Below are 6,782 nucleotides of genomic sequence, written 5' to 3'. Positions count from 1 at the left end.
ACAGAATGATATACTGTCAAATGTCCAACTGATGCTGTTTTAGGTGTGGAGAAAATTACCTGCTACCTCCAACTTTTGAAACAACTCCAGAAGATGGATCCAGAATTAGTAAAGTACATGTTTTTATCGTTTGAAATTCATAATTAGCTAGAAAAGACAATAATGGCTACTAATTTCAGACTTTAAAGACATTACCTGGATTCCGTGAACTTGCCGGCATATATCCTCCCGCTGTGGATAGCAAAGAGGAGCTGCTTAGCCAGGCCACGGAAGTTGTAAGTATTTATTTCATATTATGTAAATATTTAAAAAGAAAAAGTAATTTTAGCATTAAAGCAGGACCAAAATGGTCATAACTCAATTTCAATATTTGTTTAAAATCATTGTTAAAAAGTTTACTTTATAAAAAACAGAAAATTGAAAAGATTATATTGTATTTAGAAAATGAAGTTTTCCTGTTACCTGTAACATTTGAGCCCTTAGAGGACATTTAAAGGAATTCTGAGGTTTGTTTGATTATTATACATTTTTTGTTAATTTATGTATTATCAAAATTGCCGTTAATATGCAATATAAAAAAGATTCAAGATATTTCAAAAAATAGAAAGACAATTAAAAGTTATAGTTAATAAAGAATATTTAAATCTTTTAGTTGTACCTGATTGTATCTGGAATCATCTTGTTCTATCTGTATACCTGCAAAAGCCCGAAAACAATAGTGGTTTTTGAGTAAGGTACAATGATTATTTAATATTGAATGAAAATTTATCATTTTAAAGATTTTTGAAAAAGAAAGAAAATAATGTTTTTTTTTTACTTACCAAGTTTATTTCCTTTTAAGATTTAAAAGTTCAACTTGCAAAGTGTGATGATGAAAAAGCTCCTATTTAAGAAATCTGCAATCCCTGACTAGGTAAAAGTCATTATATTTGTATTTAATTTATAAAATTTGCTAGTAAACTCCGGGTTATATTTTGTAGCACCATAATTTATTGTGTTTTTTTGTAGCACCATATTTTCATATATTTAAAACATTTATAATTTGCAATTAAAAGAATATTTTTTTTATGGAATGATCTTTAAACTTGCTACCAAATGCATAAACTTTCAAGAAAATTAATCTTGTTATTTTTCTTTGCAGTTTATTGATCAAGTCCTGGCAAGCCAATCAGCTAAGCCAACGTATATCAACTACCTGAGTGTATTCTTTTTCTACCAATTGTTCAATGCCTATTGCAGAAGACTATGGTAAAGCTTCCTGGTAAAGATGAGAAGAGAATATCTACATCAGATTGAGACTGTATCTAATGACTGAAAGTGGATTGTATCTGAGGTATAAAATTAATCCTTCCCTGGAAATCAGATGTCCTATACCTCGTCCCTGGAATAAAGGAAGCAACAAAACTGGACATTTGACAATCAATAAACTATGGTTCCAAGCTCGGTCAATTATAGCTTGAAGAGTCTAACAGCCACGTTTTAACCTGGAGGACTGAAGGTGGACCTGCCTGGGAGCCCCACCTGGCAGCAGCTGCGAAGCTAAAGCCGAACTAGCCGTCCCTCGCGGGGTTGCTAGCACATCACACTAATTTGCATTATTATATATTATATATATTGTTTTATAGTTGAACTTTTTCTTGCTCAATAAAAACGGCCGTAAAAGCGCCAACCCACTAGTCTCATGCGGTAGCCCGATATATGGCTACCGCCCGTCGGGCAAAATGCAGACGTTAAACCTTGTGGGCCCTAACTTGAGATTGAGACATCGGCAGTTTTAAGGATCTTAAGCGGCATAACTCTAATTTTCCATAAGTCCGCATGATTAAGTAGACAATTCCATGAACCTGAGAAGCTCTGGACTCACAGACCCTGGGCTGGATAACTTGCCCCCATTGCGCCGAGACAGAGCCCATCCTGTAAACCACACTACACCAAGGCCGCCAGTTTCAACGCGCGCTAATTTTGAGTCTGACTTGCCGGCGTCCCCCTTTACATCACGGAGAAGTTTAGCCCGTTCTCCTACTGGCCCCCTACCTGCCGCCAACGTTCCTATTGGTCCCTTGTCTGCCGCCAATTCCACGTTGCGCCCCCTTTCTGCCGCCAGAGCTCCTATTGGTTCTCTGTCTGCCGCCAGTTCACCGTCGGGCCCCCTTTCTGCTGCCAGCACCCCCATGCATTCTGACGTTAGTGAAAGCAGTGGGGACACCCTACAATGGGATAATAGTGTTGAAGAAACAATACTTAGCTCGGATAATAGACAATTTGAAATTAGCCACACCGTCCGTGTAAAAACCCCCAATATGGTTTATGAAGGGGAAGTAAAACAGGCACTTGCGTCCCTCTGTAAAGCCCAAATCCTTTTTGAAAACCATCAAGAGAAAGGAAATGATTCTTTCAAGTATAAAACCACCGTCCTAGACCGTGCTGTAGAAGATTTAAATTTATCAGCAAGTCTGCTTAGTGACGTCCGAGCTCATTTTGAAACTAACCCGCCCGAGGATAGAAACCTTGTTGAGAAGGCCGGTTCCGCAACAACGCTGTTAAATGATATACGGACGTTGGTCACTAAACTTTGCGACCACCTTTATGAAAGAAGTATAACTGAACGTGAGGCCGCAGCCGCGCCGCCGCCAGCTATTGCACCGGCAGCCGCCGCCCCTGGAAATATGCCAACAGGGATTAGGGTTTATCCTGTCAATCCAAACAAAATGAATGATGCTACACGGCAAGTTAAATTAATGAGACTTGAGGCCACCAAAACCACAGATGTCCCGCGTGCTGGAAATGTGGAGGAGCTACTCTATGCCATTACAAACAGGATCCCTGAATCGGACGCACACTTGATGGAGATGCTGTACGATTTTGAAGAGTTACAGAAAGAGACTTTGGAGTTGTTTAAGAGGCTTGACACACAAATTGTTGACGCCATGGAGCTTGATGAAGTTGAAACGGCTACAATGCTTCAAGAAACTAAAAATAGTCTTGATAAACAATACTTGCAAACACGCGACTATGTAAAAGAAGCAGAACTAAGTTTTGGGCTAAAAACAAAGTGTGTCACCAGTAAACATAAGGCCCAGTCTCTGACCGTCCCGGAATTCAGTGGAGAAAAGGGGTTAGATTATTTCACCTTCAAGCAACAATTTATAATCTACGTTGGTTCTATCCCCGACCTTACCAACTCTGACCGTTTGGAATTTTTGAAGAAAAAATGTTTAAAGGGACTCCCTGCCGCCATTTGTCTGCAAGAAACAACTATTGAAAAATGTTGGGACAAGTTATCAGAAAGGTATGGAAACATTCCCATGATCTTTAACAAATACAAGGATGAGTTTTTCCATTTCGGCAGATGTCCTTACAAAGATTCTGAGAGGACAAAACAAGCAGATTGGTTATATAAGGTTCAAGCCAAACTGCTAGAGGTTGAGAAATTTGCCGAGAATAATGACGTCACAAGCTATTTATATACAAAAAGTGACATTCACACATTGGTCCAACAGCTGTTAAACCGCGAGCGCCAGATAGAGTTGGGACGGCGATACCAAAAATTTAAATCTGGAATGGGTCTCATGGATGAACACAAATGTTTTGATGAATGTATCACTTTTCTTACTGAACAAGTTAGTGACATTAGTTGGCAATTGTCCATGCCCGCAATTTCTCTGCCTGGTGAAGATAAAACTAAGAAGGTGGAAAAGCAATGGAAGGAAAATAAAAAGGAGAAGGAAACTGTCCTCTCTGTGGGCGCCGGAAACAAACCAACTGACAAAAAGACACGGGAGAAAAGTTATGGAAAAGAAGATAAGCAAAAAACCCCACAACTCCAACAGACGGGCGACGGCTATCCACCAATTGATGTTGTGTGTGGGGAATGTGACGGCATCCATACCCACCTGTATTTTTGCAAAAATTTCTTGGACACGCCTATAAAGGAGAGGGCAAAGTTGGCCACCTCCAAAAAAGTTTGCCATAGATGCCTTCGAATGGACAGTAATGTTGATTTAAATGATCTGCAGTCATGGTGGGACAGGCATGCCAACGACTGTCGAACAGACCACTTTTGCAATTTGGATAATTGTGGTAAAGTCCACCATAGAAGGCAAAGGCATATTTTGTGTTGTAGTTATCATCGTAATACCAACAAAAAGAGGCTTGATAACTTCAAGGCCTCTATTGATAGCAGCAGGCTTCCCGGCGATAACCTTCTGTTTGTTGACACATACACAACATTACCTGACATTGGAAGTCAGGTGACGGCAACAGACCTACCTGCAAATGTTATCCCAGATGTTGAAAACCCTGGTATATTTATGTGTCAAGAGTTAGAGATAACAAAAGGAGGTCCAACTATACTACTTTTTTATGACAGTGGTTGCGGATCTGCCTGTTTGAGCACGAGAGCTGTTAATCTGATGGACACTAGGGAGATTAGGCCTGGACCTACAACTTTAAATGTCGCTGGAGGAAAGTCAATATACTTAGAATATGGTGACCGGCAATTTGAGCTACCAATGGCCGGGACTGACAAAATAGCCACCGTCAGTGGTATACAAATGGATCATGTCACCACCCAGTTCCCAGTCTGGGAGTTAACTGAGGCCTATAATGACATTGTTAAAGCTTATGGACACACTGTCAAATTGCCAACTGTACCTAAATCTGTTGGTGGTTCTGAAGTAGACTTGTTACTTGGGTCAAAATATAATTATTTGTTCCCTACTGTGGTTGCTACTCTGCCCAGTGGTTTATGTCTGTATGAAAGCAAGTTTGCCGGGATGGGTGGTCACCGTGGAATCCTTGGCGGTCCCCATGAAGCCTGGAGACTAGCTGCCCATGCTGCCAATTTTATGGGGTCAGCAGCATTTTTAACCTGTGAATTAAGAGCCTATCAGAACCATAAACGTGCATTGTGGTCATCTCTGGACTGGAGTGTTGATATGCCAACAAAAGATATGGATGTTGTTGAAGATACGGCTGGACTGACAGAAACGCAACATTCAATAAATCATGCTAAAATGATGGAAAGACGATACTTTGAGCTGGAAGGTGTTGGAACAGAAGCCCCCTATAGATGTATTAACTGCAGAGGCTGCCCTACCTGTAAGAAGGGCAACCAACTGGAGCATCAGAGCCTAAAAGAGGAGAGGGAGGATGAGATAATCAGTCAATCTGTCAAATTTGCACCTGAGGAAAAAAAGGTCGTTGGTACACTTCCATTCATTTGTGACCCTGATGTTGAGCTAGGAGAAAATCATCATGTTGCTTTGGCTATCCTAAAAAGTCAAATGAAACAATTACAGGGAAATCCTGAAAAAAGGCAAGAGGTTCTAAAGTCACACAATAAGTTGGTTGAAAATGGTTATTCCTGTAGAGTGTCAGAACTACCGCCAGAAATACAACTTGAAATGGAAAAGAATAAAGGCTGTTATTATCTGCCCTGGCGAACTGTTCACAAGGAAGGCAGTTTAAGCACACCCGTAAGAACAGTCTTTGATGCATCCAGCAACTCTACCACCGGCAAAAGTCTTAATAACTGTCTGGCTAAGGGCAGTAACAGATTGGAAAAAATCCTTAATCTCTTAGTGAACTTCAGGAGTGGTGTGTATGCTTTCTGCTGCGATATTAAAATGGCATACAATCAGATAAAACTTGACCCAAAGAGTTACAGATGGCATAAATATCTTTGGATTGATGAACTTGACCCGAGTAAACCAGTGGAGGAAAGATGTATGCTAACCATTATTTATGGTGTAATTAGTTCCGGCAACCAAACAACTGAAGGTATTACACAAGTTGCCAATTATTGTAAACTAAATCATCCTGAATATACACTAGGAGCTGAGGTGCTGATAGAAAAGTGTTATGTGGATGATGCCAATGATGCTATGGATACCATTGAGGATAGAGTAGAAGTTATTAATGGTATCAATTTTACCTTGGACCTTGCCAATATGGAAGTTAAAAGTTTTGTCTTGTCTGGACAAAAACCTGATGAAAAAGTCTCTTCAGATGGTGTAAATGTTTCAATCCTTGGCTATACCTGGGCACCAGAGGAAGATGTCCTGTCTCTTGAAGAAAAGCCTTTGTATTTTGGCAAGTGCAAGCGTGGAAAAAGACCTGACCCTGTTAGTGGAGACCTTAAGGAAGCACTTCGTAGATACTTCACTAAAAGGACTATTCTGTCCCTCATTGCTCGCAGCTTTGATCCTTTGGGTTTAGTTTCCCCTGTTACTGGAAACTTTAAGCTTGACTACAGAGAAATAATCGACTTACAAGTAGGATGGGATGATGGTTTACCTGATAAGTACCTGGACAAGTGGGTTAAGAACTTGGAATTGATGCAACAGCTGCCGAAGATAAAGTTTCCCCGTTCGGCTGCTGGTAAAGATAGTGTTGATTTGATTATTAGTGTTGATGCAAGTAAGGATATAGCTATTGCTTGTGGCCATGCAAGACACATATCAACGGATGGCGAGGTTACTGTTAAACTAATTGCTGGCAAATCCAAGATTATCACAGGTTCAACCATCCCACGTGCTGAGTTAAAGGCTGCCATCATGGGGGCTGTATTATCCAAGGTCATAATAAATAACTACAGAGGCAAGATTAATAACACATATTTTGTTAGCGACAGCTCTGTTGTACTTTCCTGGCTAAATCAAGATAGCCGCCCAATGTCCATTGGTGTAAGAAATGCTGTTGTTGAAATCCTGAGGTTCAGTTCCAGGGACCAGTGGTATCATGTTGAAACTGCGTTAAATGTGGCTGATACTGGAACCCGT

General features: G+C 40.4%; 1 long non-coding RNA gene across 2 annotated transcripts; it reads left to right on the top strand.

Moving 5' to 3' along the window:
* The first annotated feature begins 6 nt into the window (after positions 1–6).
* LOC145316832 (uncharacterized) lies at positions 7–1,905 on the top strand. Of its 2 annotated transcripts, XR_013878747.1 has the most exons (5): positions 7–275; positions 442–506; positions 653–734; positions 842–913; positions 1,142–1,905. It is a non-coding gene; the product is annotated as an uncharacterized LOC145316832 (long non-coding RNA). The 2 variants fall into 2 exon arrangements; XR_013878746.1 differs by having other exon boundaries at positions 7–734.
* The last annotated feature ends 4,877 nt before the right edge of the window (positions 1,906–6,782 follow it).

Source organism: Acartia tonsa, chromosome 4 (genome assembly GCF_053477335.1).
Source record: "Acartia tonsa isolate MP-2025a chromosome 4, ASM5347733v1, whole genome shotgun sequence".
In the NCBI taxonomy this organism is placed as follows: Eukaryota; Metazoa; Arthropoda; class Copepoda; order Calanoida; family Acartiidae; genus Acartia; species Acartia tonsa.
The sequence above is the reverse complement of the archived record's forward strand: the minus strand, read 5'-3'. Positions and strand labels throughout refer to the sequence as shown.